Source organism: Panthera onca, chromosome D4, assembly GCF_046562875.1.
Source record: "Panthera onca isolate mPanOnc1 chromosome D4, mPanOnc1 haplotype 2, whole genome shotgun sequence".
Lineage (NCBI taxonomy): Eukaryota > Metazoa > Chordata > Mammalia > Carnivora > Felidae > Panthera > Panthera onca.
The window spans coordinates 43590551-43607857 of NC_138351.1; the positions used below are offsets into that span (position 1 = coordinate 43590551).

The 17307-nt window shown below is 37.4% G+C and overlaps 1 protein-coding gene and 1 long non-coding RNA gene across 8 annotated transcripts in view; one reads left to right on the forward strand and one right to left on the reverse strand.

Annotated features, from left to right (window-relative positions):
- The window catches only part of ADAMTSL1 (ADAMTS like 1), an 881240-nt gene that overhangs the window by 102190 nt on the left and 761743 nt on the right, over positions 1-17307 (forward strand). The gene's annotated exons all lie outside the window — the stretch shown is intronic.
- Positions 1-17307, reverse strand: part of LOC132663463 (uncharacterized) — an 80449-nt gene that overhangs the window by 19490 nt on the left and 43652 nt on the right. For all 3 annotated transcript variants that reach the window (XR_009603058.2, XR_009603057.2, XR_009603060.2), the window contains one exon: positions 16347-16506. This is a non-coding gene — a long non-coding RNA (uncharacterized LOC132663463). The remainder of the gene's footprint in view (positions 1-16346; positions 16507-17307) is intronic.

Sequence of the window (17307 nt, forward strand, 5' to 3'; positions counted from 1 at the left end):
TCTTGTGGCAAGAGTTACTTTGTTTGTTTACAGTAAATTTTTTAACACCCCTTTTTTTGTTCTGTGTAGTAGTGAAATTTGAAACATGGTTTGCAAGAAATCATTTAAAAAGGGAGAAAACGCCTAAATGGAACAAGTTGATGCTCCTCTAACTCTTTTTTTCCCTTGAGACCCTTCTGTAATTTTTGGCTATGTAGAGATTGATTTTTCTTTTCATTTCAAAAATGCTGCTAACTTTGCTAATTGTAACAACTTCAGAATTTAAATTTGTGGTTAGAACTGAAATGTCTACCCTTAAATCCCTTCTTTACAAAACAAGTGATTGTTGTCATGGCTCCATGGGACAAACATAAACTTCCAGTGCCATTAGAAAACAATTATTAGCAAGCTCTAATAACCATTTATTATAGATAAAAAGTTATTTAGTTATATAACTTCTCAGATGACAGTATTTAAAAGAAGATGCATATCTCTTAATCTATCTGGGGGTCTTCTCAAATTAATTGTCAGTTGAACTGTGCCAGGAAATTATTCTGCCATTTATATACTATTTTAAGCTTTATTGCAGATGTAGAGCCTCATGTCAAGGCTGGAACATTCTTAAGCTTTCCTGTCTCTTCCAAACAAGAAGATAATAAACATTTCTGACAAACTGTAATCAGGAACTGGCTTGGTAGTTAATGAACAGGTCAGAGGTGGCCATCAGGGACAGTTCTGAAGAATGTTCATAACGAATGCTCATTGGCTTAGACCTACAGCTTCATAAAAGTGGTGATAACAAGCATGGGGTGGGGGGATTAAGGAGAGGAAGTTTCTCCATGGCCTCCAGGAGTCCCAGCACTCACTCTTCTCTTGTTTTGCTTTCCTTGTGTTTCAGAGAGTCTGGGGTGTGTCTAAACTATCAATCCTGAACTGGTCAGCAACTTGGAGAGCTAGGTTTGGTTTAGCCCCTTCTCTGTGGCCCTGTGGGAAAGACCGCCATAAACTAGGACAAAAGAAGATGAGGTAGATATTGGAGCTGGCTGGGAGGGATGTGGCAAGAAGGCCCTGTAGGAGGCAAGATATTTTGTCCTATGTTTTCCTTCCTTTAGTAGTCCTGTTACTGACAACTGATGCTTTGTTCTTTAACCACGGTGGGTGCCTGCTGCTGCCACCGTGTCCCCCCTTCTAACTGACCAAGAAGGGTAGGGATCATAAATCCTGCAATAATTCTTGCTTCTCTCACCACTTTATCCCGGTATCGTGAATAAAACATACCATTCTTTTTTAAAGAATGGTGTTTGTGTGATTATGGCTGCAGGTGTGCTGAATCTGATGTTCATGTGCCATATAAGGCAAATTTCAAGTATATTACATAGAAACAGACCCTTATTTACTGAGGGATACCATAAAGCAAAAGCAATTGAGGAAAGCTAACAACCTCTGTAACCAAAATATACACTAAAACATGATTTATGCATATGCTAAATTATTTCCCATTGTGAACACAAACAAGAATTACCTGCTGTATTAATACTTTGAAGAAATTTTTGAATATCTATTACTGTTTGACCATTTTGGTCCTGGGACTACCATGCATGATTTGGCACCTGCCCCTGTGGGTAATTAGACATTGATCAAGGTCACCAGCTCACTGTCTCCCTCCCCAGCCTCCTGTCCCGTTTTCTGTTCCCCTTCTCTGGTCCTCTTTCCCTTCTTGTCCCTCTGTCTGTGTTCTTAACATTTTTCATGTAACTGGTCCCTCAGTGGTATGACTGGTTTAAAAGTCATTGTAAAATGGCTGCTTCCTAAAAGTACTTCTTACATTCATGGGTTTCCAGAACTCTATGTCAGGACGATTTACCATGTGTGTATAAGATAGTAATTTACCTAGCACAGTGGATTTCAAATTGTGGAATGCATTAGAACCACCTGGAGGGCTTGTTAAACCACAGATTGCTGGGTCCCATTCCCAGAGTATCTGATTAGTAGGTCTAGGGAAGGGCTCAAGAATTTGTCTTTCAATAACGCTCCAGCTGGTACTGATGCTGCCAGTCCTGGGACCACACTGGGTGAACCATGACTTATGACATTGTCTTAGGGGCAGTTTGTTGGTTAATGTGTCTTTCTTAGTGCAATAACTGGAGAAGAAAAACTTGCGGTAGAATATTTTCTGGAGATGAAAGACCAGATGGGGTTAAGAACCCTAAGATCATTCACTTTCTCCAGACTGCCCTTAATCTCCAGGAAATTCCCTGTATTTGGATCATTAACACTTCAATTTACATTCCTGTTGATAGAGCCAGAGTGGCTGTTGGCTAAGGGATTTTATCTTCACTGGGTGGGAATGGAGTAGCATTATGGTATATCTTCTCTCCAGATTTCTCCTGCTGGGTAGATTGTGGCCATCTGTGCATAATATTCCATTTAGGATACTTGTGTACTTTTTCTGTTTCTTTGTGTCACAATTCCAAATAACTGCTCATATGTCTCTTCAAAGACTATTTTAATCATTGGCAATGAAAGCAAACAGGAAATTTGCTAAACGATCTGGATATTCAAATATGTAGTAATGCAGAGACTTCAGGAGAAAGTAGTTTGGTAAAATTTAATTGTTAAAGGTATCTCAACTTAATAAAATGTCATGTTCATGGAGAAAAATGAAAATATTTACTTCAAAAAATGCTGAGGTATTCAATTAAAATACTTTTTTCCTTTTCCTTTGTCAGTATTTATTTAATACTCCTTCCCTTCATTCTTGTTTTAAATGATCATTTTCTTCTGGTTACATTTTAAATTGATCACCTAATAGAGTTTACTGCTTAATTTTTATTGGTAAAAGTAAATTGATAATATTGTTTGTCTTGATGATTGTAAATATTTTATAGTTTCTGTAGTCATTAAAGCAAAATGATTTTGCTAAAATTAAAGGAAAAACTGTGTTTTAAATTTGTACGAACATTATCATTTCCTCATTGTTGACCATAATAGCTTATGATAAATAGATGTCTCCATTTTCCATTTGAGGCCTCCATCAAGGACAATTACTAAGTAACTTTACAAAATTAGCAAATAATATTCCAGATAGAGTTACTCTTCTCTTGAGCTAGGCCATGGTTTTGATAGCAAGATAGATTTATTCTTATGGCACCACATTAATGGTAAGAAATGCTAAAGTTTGCTAAGTGCTGTAAATGTAATTTTGACACATCATTTACACTTCTTTTCAAAGCTCTTTTAGTTTTCCAAAGTCTACTTCAAATAGAGATACTAATTTATGAAAAAAAGAGAGGCTTTTAGGAAGGCCCCTCTTTCTTGTCTGTTTCCTGAACATCAGGCTAGAAATATGGTTCTAATGGTGGCCATCTATTGAAACAGAAATGGAAAAACCTCTAAACGTGGTGTCACCATCTTGAACTTTGAGATGTCCAGGTTTCACATATAGTCCGTAGTTAGCTCTCATTCATTCATTGTTATTCGTCATTCATTCGAGTTAGCTCATCATTCGTTGACCTAAGTTCCAACTTTGCCCTTTGTATTGGAATAAACATCCACTGTATGTCCTCTTTATTATACCCATTACCCAAGTTCCATTAAGGAGAGAGACTGTCTTTTAAATAAGTCTGTATTCCCCATGTAACACAGCAAAGTAAGCATTCAATATGATTTTTTGGTTGGTTTCATCTTTTTACTTCAACATAAATTATCTTAAACTCTTCCTCTCGTGTTTTGTCTGTGTTCTCATTCCTTCCGTTTTCCTTCCCTCCTTTCCTCTATGAGTTAGAGGATAGAAATCAAAGCTAGCAGCTCTTGCTTGAAGAATCTGTTTCTCTCTAGTACTTGATATCTCTTCTGTTTCTTCAATTGCTTCCTTATTTCCCTTCCCCCCCCCCCCCCATAAACATACTTTCCTTTTTCCCATCTAGAAACAACCACAGAAACTTTTCTATGAATCTCTAACCCTTTGAGTGAACACTTATTTTTGCCCCTTTGACTCTTGGCCTTCTGGAGAAGGAAGTTGTCCCTTAGCATCTTCCATTCGCTTCCTGACTCTCTGGAATCTCAGCATCTGCCACATAACTCCACTGAAACTACTCTTTGTAAACATTACTCTGACTTTCCACTTCCCAAACTGTACCCTCTTAAACCACCTTCTGTCTTTCTTCAAACTCTCCTCTCTTGGCTTCCCTGGCACAGAGCCCTCTTGATTCTACTCCCATATCTGTTGCCCATTCTATCTTTGAATCATTGTCACCTCTTCTTTCTGTTATTTAAATATGGATATGCTCCAAGCTTCTTTGTCGCATCCAATTCTGCTGTTTTCTACTTTCTTTCTTCTATTTGTTTCATCTGCTTCCATGATTCAACTTTTGCTTTTGTGCAAGTAACCCCTATATCTTTTTCTCAACCCCACAATTTTCTACTATGCTCCTAATCCGTGTTTGTGTCTGGCTTCTAGAAATATATATTTGGGTTTCTCATTTGGATTTTAACTTAAGCATATGTAAATATAAACTCATCAGTTTCTTTTCCTTCTCTCCAACCAGTATTTGCTTTGAAATGCAGCTGTGAAAAAAAAAATCTTTCTTTGAGTGACTTTAGCTTGAAACTTCAGTACCATCTTTGACAATTTCATCTTATTCATCTAAATCATCAAATCCTGGTAGTTTTTCTTCTGTCATTCATGCCTTTATTTTTACTTGTATTCTCTCTACCCTGGCTTAGTCCCTCCTTAACCCATGCTTCAACTATTTGCTACCAAGATTACATCACACCTATTCCCACTTTACCCTGCCTATTGTTTCTGTTTTTCTCCATTTTCTACCCATTTGAGCCATCCTGAAGAATTGTAGTCTTACTTGAATAAAACAACACAAAAGTTGTATTCTTTGCTGCTCTAAAAATGTCAGTCTTTCCTCATGTCCTAACAAGTAAATTTTAACTCATTGGTCTGGTAATCAGAATGTTCTAGTTGTAACTTGCCTGCCCCATGATATCTAGTCCATATTCTATGTTCCAACCATGTACTCTGTTATATTGTCAGGTTTGATCCCAGAGACCTATTGGTTCTCCTAGACTATGTAAGATTTTCTTATAGAGATTTAAAGTGATTAAAATTATTTTAATCAAAACTAGTAACATTTTATCAAAGAAACAATATGTTTAAATTAGCATGCTAATAAATAAAGGACTCTGAAAGAAGAGTGTTTTAAGATTCCCAAAGCTTTTCCTCTAGTTCAAAGAATCTCAGCTTATAGGGGAGAGGAAAAATGGTATGCCTCAGCTGAGCTGGGCCTATCTTTTTCCTTTTGGCAGTCAAATGGAGTAGCAAAAAGGCCAGGTTGTGTGCCTGTACTGTACAGATTGTAATAGTGGGGAGGCAGTACGGGGAGGAAATGTGGTAGCATAAGTTATCCCAGGGAAAGCAGTCCATTTATTTTGTCTGCAATGTCCAGTTATCTGTATAATTTACTCCCTCACCACCTTGTCAAGTCTGTTCAAATGGCCACCTTTTCAATGGAGCCCACCCGGGTCATCTTATTTAAAATTATAAATTTTTTTCCTTCAGGCACACCTATTTCCCCTTTACCCCGCCTATTATTTTCCCTCCATAGAACCCCCCACCTTCTAACATTTTTTGTAGTTCTTTATTGTGTTCATTATATGCTGTCCTTGCTAGTATTTAAGTTTTATGAGGACAGGTGTCATGAACTACTTTATTATCATGATGCCCTTTTTCTTATTTTTATTTAAAAAATCTTTTTTAGTTTATTTAATCTCTACACCCAACATGGGACTCAAACTCACAATCCCAACATCAAAAGCCCCACACTCTTCTGACTAAGCCAGCCAGGCACCCCTATAATGATGCTCTTCAAAGGATGTCTAACACCTAGTAGGTGCTCAGTAAATATATTTTGAATCAAGGAAGAAATTATTCAATAAGTAATTTTTGACATGCTAAGCAACTGCTAAGAGCTGTGCTGATTATGGGGACCTACAGTGGGAAACAAAGCAGAGTTAGTCCTTGCCTTTGTCTACCTTACAGTCTAGTCAAGAAAACCTGTGCCAACATTACAATGAAACAGATGAGTGTTGGGGTGCCTGGGTAGCTCAGTCGGTTGAGTGTGTGACTCATGGCTTCTGCTCAGGTCATGATCTCACAGTTCATGGGTTCGAGCTCTGCATCTGGCTCTGCTGGCGGCACAGACCCTGCTTGAGATTCCCTCTCTCTCTTTATCTCCCTCTCTCTCTCTGCTCTTCCCCTGCTTGCACTCTCTCTGTCCCTCTTAAAATAAATTTTAAAAAAAGCAAACGGATGAGCGTTTTGCTCTGAGAACACTGAGCTACACAAGGGACCTATTGTTGGATGTCAGTGAGGCTTCTCTGAACACATGATAACCAAGCTGAGAACTGAGGATGGTTATGAGTTGAGCAAGGAAAGAATGAGAAGAAGAAAGAGGTCTCTTTCAGCATATGGAAAACATTACTAGTTCAAGGAATTGCAAGAAGTCAAGTGGCTAGCCTGTAGAAAGTGGACAGCTGGTGCTGGAAAGAGAAGCAGGTGAAAGGTGGGATAGGTTTTTTTCAAGTCCTTATAAGGAGTATAAAAGTTGTACTTTTCCCAAAGGTCGGTGGTCTCTCAGTACACACTCCATTAGCTCATGTAATAGAATGCATTTCAGAGTATGGATGTCTTCTAGGTGACTTTGATCCCCAATGGATTGAAAAAATACATTTTAAAGAAGCATGCACTCAGAGTATTCCTAGGTATAATATCACATTTTTATTTTTAGCATTTGTGGCTATAGAGGAATCACAATTCTGACTATGGTATGTTTGGTTTGGCATTAGCCAACAGCTTGTTGTTTAACTAATATTCACATTTTACTTAAAACAGCACAGCACAATTTAATGTTATTCTCCAAAATAATCAGATAAGTGATACATATTGGGAAAGGAAAGAAAATAGCTTTAGGAGGTATTAGATATCTTTCTTGGTAAAACTTACTGTGATATAGGTCTCCTCTAATTAATATGTGTTAACATCCTGCTTTCATTATATAGGCCAAAGCCCAGACCATGTCATTGACATAGGTAGAGGTTTGCTTTCCCTTAATGATTTCCCTTTAGTTCCTCTCCTTTTAGAGTTTCCTGTGGACGCATTAATGCCCTTCTTGGACTTTCTGGTTACGTAGAGAGACACTCTACCACTATCATTACGTGGCATTATTGGTTGTTCACCCAACCAATCTGTGCTCTTCTCTTACCTACCCTTTCTCTTTCCTATTCTTTTTGGGTCTCCCTAGGTGACTTGTTAACCAGTGTCTAATAATGCTAATTCATTCTGCTACTTTTATGACTACTGGAACTCTTGGAAGTATTTGCATTATAAATGATGAAGGGTGCATTGAATCAGGTTGTATTCATGAAACTTACAAAAATCAGTGCAGCTGAGTTGGAGAAATCTTGTTTCTAAGGAAAAAATAAGAATTCATGGTGGGACTTATAGTGCCTTTAATTTGACCTTACATGTCTGATACTTAGTCTATTTCTAAGGCCTCTCAGTTTCCACAGAATCCATCTTGATAAAACTTCACTAGAGCTTTACTGTCTCCTGTTTGTGACAGACTGCCCTAATTTGCGTGAAACTGCCTAGTAGTGTAGAGCAAAAACATTAGTGTTACAGGTAGAGGAACTCTAGTTCCTGACAGTCACAGAAACTGATATGTTGCCTAACTTCTTTGAGGCTTGTTTACTTTTCTTCTTTTTCTAGAATGTACTTCTTTCCATAGAGTATCAATTAAGTATTAAATGATTATCAAAGTATTTCAGAACTTCAAAGGATATACAAATAGGAGATGGTATTTAAATGGTTCCTTTTAGAGTTCTGAGTTCTGTGTATGATTTAGGGAGGCTGCTCAACTGAAGAATTCCAGCTATTGCAACTCAAATACTGATGCATAAAATTTTTAAGGCTTATATTTTTATTTGTTTAACTAGAACTCACAGTTATAACTTCTTACTTGACTGAAGTAAAATTGTTCCATATAAGAGAAATATATCCTCTACAAATAGAATGTACAGAAATAGCATCTGAAGATTTATTACAGAAAGGAAACAAATGGTGCACAATTAAAATAGGCATGTTCTCCAGGAAAAAATGTCTCTAGCAGGCTTCAGAACGCTGACTCTACTTTTGGATTTGTCTGGTCTGGCATACATACCAAGAATCTAAAGTATTTTAGGGTGATGCAATCTTTTATTTTAGGGATCACGATATGTAAAATCGAAGGGCACCCTGGAGAGAGTGATTCAAAACCTGGCCCAACAAGAGGCAGTGTCCATGGGTGTCGGTGACCTGGCCTGACCCAACTCCTGGGCTGCTGCCGTCATGGCCATTAATTATGTCCATCTGTCACTGGAAGTGTCAGGCACACCTCTGTCATCAGGTAGACCATCTGCTCATGCTACTTGCCCATGTGAGCCTTGGTTGTTCATTCCAGGGTGGCTATTAATGGGACAGCAGCTTAGGGATGTTTCAAAGTGGCATTTTTGTCTGTTGCCCTTTTGGGCCTCTGGGGATCTTAGAATAGTCCATTCTCCCCATACTCCAAAGCCAAAACCAAAATCAAAACCAAAACTATTCCTGCCAGCATTTCAATTAATTAGGAAATCAAGAAGGCCCTAATCTCCCTGAAAGATCAACGTGGAAAGAAAGACTTTTTTCACTTAAAATGCAGTCTGATTTCAAAAGTATTAAATACATTGGTAATCATAATAGCTTTCAACCTGATGGCAATTTAATATTTTATCTCGACCTGTAACTTTGATATCTTGCCTACAAGATTTCAAAGAGGGATAGAGAAAAGACAGAGAATTGAGAAATCAGCTGGATAAAGTAGCATGACCTAAAGGAAGGAGCTAGCTTGGAGTCTACTTGACTTGGGTTTGAGTCCCAGTCCCCCTTACTCCTGACAAAGCTGTGAATTCATAATGTAAGTAAGCTAAAAAAGTGGATGGATCATCTGCTATAAAACTCATATAGTTCTCTTCACAGGAATAACAAAGCTCTAACCCTAGAGCCTAACCAGTTATTTGTAAAAAGAAAATGGAATGACAGGACCTCAGGCAACAAGAAAAAACTAGTACCAGCTAAGATAGAACTTTACAGAAAAAAGATGACACTAAATTATCTGGGTCATTATTTTAGGAACAAACTGTGTTGCTAAACTCAATAGAATGGCTATCTTGTGCCATTAAGAGAAGACTGAATTATGTTTTGCATATATATTTCATAATATAATACCATGAAGTGAAAAAGATTTGGAGACAGTTATCTTTATTTACCTAGAAAAATCACCATTGACTATTTATCTAGAGCATCACATTGACAGATTAATGGGATATTGCTGTAGTTTATTCTTAATGACTAATAATATATTTCTATAGGTTATTAAAAAAACAACTCTTTCCTCAAAGAATCATAATGAGTCTAGAGACTCTTCTAGTTATTTTGGTGGGCTCAAGAATTAGCATGAGTATATTATTATTTTATGAACTTTTCTTGTTATGGGATGGGGTTTCTGTAGAACCAACATTTCACACAAGGAACTTTTATTCTCACAATGCATTGAGTGAACTAACTGAGTTAGTTTCCAAGGTTTTTACTGGTGGGAATTTAAAAAATTTAGACTGGGAAAACTGTCAAGTTAACCCTATAGAGACATGCATACATAAACACCTCTCTCTGAAACTTGATTGTTTCATCCCGTTTCTCTTAATGACTACCATAGATCAAATGGTATTTTTAAAATTAGGATTTTATGATGCCCATTAAAAAAAATTAACTTTGTTCCTGAGTCAGGTAAAGATTAGAGAAGGAAGGCAGGTTGATTCTGTGGATGTTTATATATTAAACTAGCTAATCAGATGTTTGAATCTGATTCGTTTCCCTCCTTGGCATGTGGAAATAGGCAATTTTCCTTTTTAGGCATATGCTACCATACGTGGCTATGACAAAATATACATGTAAAAGGTTGGGTTACCATATACCCTTGTGTCCCCAAGGCAGACATGATTTATGTCTTATGTCTTGACATCCTGTCTGGTTTAGCGTGTATCTAATATTTTATTTTTTAACTAAGTGATATCATTAATGTCATATTAAAAATAAACCACGGTGTTCTACTGCAGTCTCATTTAGTAGTGTATGAGATGCATTTTCAGTGAACAGAGTTCCCTCTTTAAATTGTGATGGAATATGAAAGCCAAATGCTTTTCCCCAACCCTTTCCAGAAGCAAGGTAAGTAATAGTTCCCTTTTGAAGGTTGCATGCTCTCTGATAAAAATAAGCCTTCTAGGGCATGAGTAGATCTAATGGTCTTAAGTTGTGTCAGAAGAAGTTCTGATACTGTTGTCCCTGCGGGCCGCTTGGTTTTTCAGCTGTTTGGTCTGTGGCCCAGGCCCCAAAGTGCACAAACTTTTCAGGCCACTAGTATGTAGGGCCAGTGGGAAACAGTAAATTATACATTAGGAGTAAATGAAATATGCGTGGGGAAGTACAAGTCAAGCAGTTCTGTCATGGTGCATATAGAGACAAATCTGAGTCACTATATTTCTGTCGTAGTGATTTTGTCATTTACTGTCTGGTTCAAATCTAAACGTAAGTATTTGTTTTACCCAGGTAGTAAGAATTATTTCAGAGTTATCAGAGAAAGTTCTTACAAGCCAAGTTGTTCACTGTTTCAGCTCTTACTGGTTTCTTTCTGGAAGCCAGGTGAAATAAAAATTAACTTAGGGGAGATTAGACTCATGTAAGTCTGGAGATGTCATTTCTCTTTAGTTGTCAAAGGAGTGCCCAATAAGATATCCCAAAAATAGGTTCATGTTACCATTGTGCTATTGGTTTTGTAACACTTTTATTAAAAATATTTTGGGGGAGGGGCGCCTGGGTGGCTTGGTCGGTTAAGCATCTGACTTCGGCTTAGGTCATGATCTCACGGTCAGTGAGTTCGAGCCCCGCGTCGGGCTCTGTGCTGACAGCTCAGAGCCTGGAGCCTGCTTCAGATTCTGTGTCTCCCTCTCTCTCTGCCCCTCCCCTGTTCATGCTCTGTCTCTCTCTGTCTCAAAAATAAATAAACGTTAAAAAAAATTTAAAAAAATATTTTGGGGGAACCTGTGTGGCTCAGTCAGTTGAGCTTCCAACTCTTGATTTTGGCTCAGATCGTGATCCCACGGTCGTGAGAACCAGCTCTGTGTCAGGCTCTATGCTGAGTGTGGAACCCGCTTCAGATTCTCTCTCTCCCTCCCTCTCTCTGTCTCCCTCCCTCTCCCTTCCCTCCCTCTCTCCTTTTCTCCTCCTCTCCCCTTCCCTCCTTCCCTACATCCCTTCCTCCCTCTCCTTCTGACCCTCTCACTGGCTCCTGCTCTCTCTCTCTCAAAAAAGAAAATCTTTAAAAAAATATTTCAACAAAGCCATTTGGTCCCAATGAATTTTAAGTGTAGAATAATGAAAATATCCATTTCTCAAACAATTGATAATGAATGAGAAACGTAGAAAACACTTATTGACATTTCCTGTCCACCAGGAGGGCTGTAGTGATGTTAGTAACTGTATGAAACCAAAGACACAAATCTGAAGGAGCACCAGGAGCTATTTCAGAAACTACTGATTATGTTAAAGAGATTACATGTGAAAAAGATGATTTAGCACGTATAGCTGAAGAAAGTGCTTTTATCATCACTCTGCCCCTTCATTTAGAATAAATGGCTGTTCCTGAGTTAATTTAGCTCATTCATTTCAAATTATCTTGTGCAGAAAGTGAAGCAAGAAGAGTTATTACTGCATTGATTTTATTAGCAGAAGAATTTTGCAAATATTAAATGGTATAAATTTTGTATCAATGTCATCAGCTGCTTCGAATAGGAAAATCAATTAAGCTAATTCCAATAATGGCTTGATTATTTCCATTCAACTTATGGAATAATGGTAAATGTTTGAAAGTTAATTTTGTTGAATATGAAACACTTGACAATTTTCTAAGTGCTATAGATTCAGTTAAAAATTCAGACATACTGGTGAGATTGTTTCTTGCCATAATAGTAGTACAGTTATACATGTTGGTGGAGGATTGAATCATCCTCAAAATGGCCTTGTTAAATTAGACTTATAGAGCAAAAATTACTTGGGTTGGCTGTGCATATAAGTCATAATTATGTCCAAACAAGCTGATGTTCTACCAGTGGTGATATTTTCCCAATTGATACAGAAATTATAACTTTCAAAATTTGTAAATATTTTGTATATGCAGGTTAGGATAACTGATATACAGAGTAAACTTATGTTGCATTTAAGAACAGAAAAAAATACTTCAATGTGGTAATACATGCTTTTTCTCTTGGCTGTCTACAAATTGGATTTTAGGAATGTTTACAACTTTGAAGAATCTTTTTGCATATCAACTTTAGTGCCCTATAATCACATTGAAACTTTTTGTAATGGACTATTCTAAATTTTGATTACATGTTGTTTCAAATCAGTTGGGTGAAGTCTTTGATCAAATTACTTAAGAAATGCTAATTTTTTTATTTTTTTATTTTTATTTTTTACCTTTAAAGCTTTGAGTGAATTGCATTACTAGGGGAAAAGAGCTTACAAATAGTAAGAAATTGAAATTTACTTCTCCATGAATATGGAAGGTACTAAACAAATTAAATCATGAAATTTTAAAGGATATGCAAATTATAAATCACAGAAATAGTTACAGTTCACATGCAAAAGTCTACCAAGCTTGATTTAGGGAAAATGCTTAATATAGCAAATACTACAAACATTAGGGTTCCAATTCTTCCTGAAATTAGCAAAATCAATAAATTTCTACTAGATGAAACTAAAAAATAATATTTACTAAGTGTTTATTATATGCCAGCAACTTTTCATGGATTATCTCATTAAATCCTCATGACAACTCTCTGTGATGGGTTAAAATGATTTTTTTTCTGGTTGAAGACATATAGGATTGAGGAGTTAAGTCGCTTGTTCAAGATCACTACTCTTTACTACTCTATTGCGTCTTTGTAGTTGGGATCATATCAGAGTTATCAGAGAAAGATCTTACAACCGTTGTTGTAGTCAACCATTGTTATAGCTTTTATTTAGCTTGTGTTAATTTCTGCAAGCCAGTTGAAATGGAAAGTTATATTTTTGGGAATATGAGACTCATGAAAGTTGTTAAAGGAGTAACCAGTAAGATATCCTTAAAAGTATTGCAGCTCAGTTTATGTCATGGCTAATATGTAATACAGGAGGGTGAGATTGTAAGGTAACATCCTTCCAAGTTTGTGGTGACCAAGACCTCCACAGGAAAAAACCCACAAAGGGAACTAGGGGAAATGTTTTGTGGTAAGGAGTGAGTCAAGCCAACATTTATAGCTGGGTAATTAAATGAGGGTTTTTTTTTTTTTTTTTTTTCTGCAAGGCAAAAAGCAGGGGAAAGAAAGCCACAAAACAAGAACATATGCAATCTAAAAAACCTGATTGGCTGCAACAGTGTGATATAGTCTTGTCTTTTTTAAACAAGTCATATATCAGAATTACCTAGGACACTTAAAATAGCACATATTCACATGCCCCACTGAGAAGGACTATATCTGAAATTCTGGCAGTGGGATTCATCCTTGTTATTAAGAGCTTTCAACATGATTCTTTGATCTATCAGGATTAGCACTACGAGGCCAAAATGCTCTCAAGCAATAGGAAGTTGCTGCACTTTGGTTAGTTGGAAAAAAATTACCCTGGGAAAGTAGTTGAGTTCCTTTAAAAAAAAGTGGATAGATTTTTGGGATGTTTACAACTACAGAGACTTTCTGGACTAGCTGGGCAACTCAAGTTAGAGCAAGTAAAGATAATTTGGATAAATAAGAATAATTCCAGATTTTAGCAATTTCTCCTAAATTATACATTACAATGATAGATAAGTAAAAAATATCATTTATTGAGAGTGAACAATTTTACTGGCATCAATACTAAGTAACCTGATGTCCTCTTTCTTCATCCTCCTTCATCCAGTTTCTAGTGAATTTTTACAACTCTATTATGCCTATTCTCATGTAATGCACCCTCACCCACCCACTCAGTAACTTGCTTTCTATCATTTCCTACTTTTGTCACCCTTGGGAACCATTGCTGTCATCACGATCAACAACAAATATTTATTAGACACCTGTTATGTGTAGGCTAGTGCATGAGGTATAAAAATAGGTTCAAGTCATTTCCTTAGAGAGCAGACTTTGTTCTAGGTTTGTGATAGGGCATTCACTGAGACCAAGTGCCATGTGGCTAAGGATCAAACAGATGGCCAGAAGACAGTCATTGCAAAGGAGTAGGCAGATGCTACATGGAGGGGCTGGGGCTCAAGTTGAGTTTTGAAGAATATATCAGGGCTTTTGTTGATAGACATGAAGAGAGCATTTGGCAAAGATCCAGAGGCGGGGAAGTTGATGTTTCTGTATGAAACAATGAATACAGCAAGTGGTAGGATGGCTTTGTTGTTCCTTCTTAGCTCCCTTGAGCTAGAGTGTCAGGAGTAGATTTTATAGTTTGTAACCTCTGTTTTGGTTCAGGGAATTTAAGGTGGAGGGCAATATTCATAATTCATTCAGCTGATTGGATTGGCTTTTTATTTCTCCACTACTTCTTTCAGCATCTTATTACTGAGTTGTGAAAAAATTAGAAGATGGGAAAGATGGATAAATTCAATTTCAAACTGCTAAGCCAAGTCAAGACATTCAGTGATCTTCCTCTGAGTCCTAGAATCCAAGAACCAGAGCATGCAAGGGGCCTTTAAGAATATTACTCAATCCCTTCATTTTACATTATCTGAATTCATCTAAGTCATCTCTGAAAGTTATTATCAGAGTCCTGCCTGGAATTGGGACTGACTGGCTCCCATTCCAAAGCTCTTTTTTTCTGAAAAGTATGGCTTTCCTCCACCATGCAGTATGAGGAAGTTATGTTTCTTGTTTTCAATTGCCAAAAAAATTTGAAAGACTAATTTGAAAGATTCCAACTCATTTTGACTCATTAGATTTCATTCTTGCTCTTGAATGAGAAGCAATGGAGACTAGATAGATGTAGGGGCCCTGTTGTGGGCAGAGCTCTGCGTTGCAATGTAGGCTCTGCCTTCTCCCAGCTTACAGCACCCGACACAAGTTCTGAGATCTTTGTGGGACTTGGGTTGTCATTTGCAAAGAAGGAAGAATCTATTAGAAGGGCACTAAAGGGTTGTCTTTATTTGCTCTGAATTTTGTCTTTTTTTTCATGCTGGAAGTGCCAATTGCCAGAAAGTTGGATTGTGTCATGACTATATGTAGTTTGAATTGCAGGATTTACTCTTGCTAAATATATACTGATGTGGTGGGTTATTCTACTTGTCAAGTGTTTCTTAAATCAGCAGTTGGAGTTGGCATTAGTGAATGGGCACCAATGACTGTAGTTCTGGAGTCCTAGCACAAAGAAAGTGATTTTGCCTTCTTTTGCTGACTCTAGGCGAGTTCAGCAAGAAAGAAAAAATCTGCAGAGATGGTTTTGACGAAAACTTGGCATTTTGCTTTAACTCTGTCCACAAAGATACCCATTCATGATTAATGAATGCTTATTAAATTAGATGAATGGGGAGGACCCAGAGGGAATTTCATTGCCCAAATACAAAAGCATTGCCCTTCCGTAGAAATTCTCACGTATAGTGATAGTTTGCAGCTTTCTGCAGTGAATTTAACTCTACTTTACCCTCATACATTGTAGTCTTCATTTTTCATGGGTCAGGCTGGTTTTTCAACCTTGGATTATTTTCTTCAGGTTGCCTAGGTCTCTCCTGCCATAGGTTCTGACACGTGGCTGCCATCTTTATTTTCTAGACACTCACCTGGCAACTTTATTTTCTGTGTGATGTTGACATAAGTAAAGTTCAAATATGTTAACGTTCCTATCTCAGCAATTTTGGAGCCTAAAAAGTCACTATTCTAAGGAGAAGAGAAAAGAAAAAAGAGAGATAGATATCAGAGAAGCCATTTGTAATTAAGATATAGAGAACTAAAACCTCAGGGGGAATATCTGTCATAGCCACTGTGGAGAGAATCATCTTGTTCCTGGATGAGGGTTCCCGGATAATTTTTTCTCAGCATTCAAATCCATCAAACCAAATCACAAAGGAATTTTAAGGAAATGACAAGTTGAGGCTAAATTATGGGAGGTATATATCATAAAGGAAATGATGTACTAGTTAAGATAAAGTTTTGGCTGCTGTAATGAAGAAACTCTAAAACAATAATGACATAGATAAAATCGCCGTTTACTTATGTCTTACTTAAGAGTCTGGCCAGATGGTCCCAGGCTTCTGTTGTGGTGCTACAATCTTGAGGGACATAAGCTTTTCTTCTTTTTTATCTTGTTGATCTGCCATCCTCAATGCCAATCTCATCTCGTGGTTCAAGATGGATGCTCCTGCTCAAGTCATCACGGACACACTTTAGTCAGCAGGAAGAAGAAAGAGGTAGTCAAGCTCCTTCTTGTTAAAATCATGTATAGTGTTTCTATTCTCATCCAATTGGCTAGAACCTAGTAAGATGGTCACATCTTACTGGAAGAGAGGCTAGGACGTGTAGTCTTTAGTTTGGTGGCCGTGTGCACAGCTAAAAAGTGTCAGTATATTAGAAAAGAGTAACTGCAATCTCTGTCACAGGGAATAAAATTGAAGCCCTATTGTGCACTTAGCTTTTTACATAAATAATGACAAAAACAATAATATAGCAATAAAATCTACCATTTAGTGTCCTCTACTGCTTCCTTACTTACATTAGATCCAATGTTACAACAGTTCAACAAGCTAAGCAGTTCTCTCATAGGGAAGAAAACTGAGGCTCAGAAAAGATAATCAACTTGCCCCCAGTGCAGAGCTGAAATAACATTTTTTGAATGCAGGCAAATTCTCTGATTCCTGGAGACCTCAGAAGGCTAAGATAAAGAGGTTTGGATTTTCTTCTGTTGGATGTCAGCAATTGAAGAAAGCTTGATGAAACTTAGATGAGCAATGTGTTTGGAGGTCAAGATAGATGGCAAAGTGGAGAGGTGGAAAGCAGGAAATGGTTTAGGGGCTGACGATGTGGGATCATGGGGCCTTAGATCAAACTGACAAGGGTGAAAATAAAAATACAGGACACAGGCAGGAGATGTTATTAGAGAACACTGTAGGGTGCAGGCAGAAGATAGAAACTACACCTACTTGAAGGAGAGCGTTTCGGAAGAGAAGTGTTAACTAGGTATAAAAT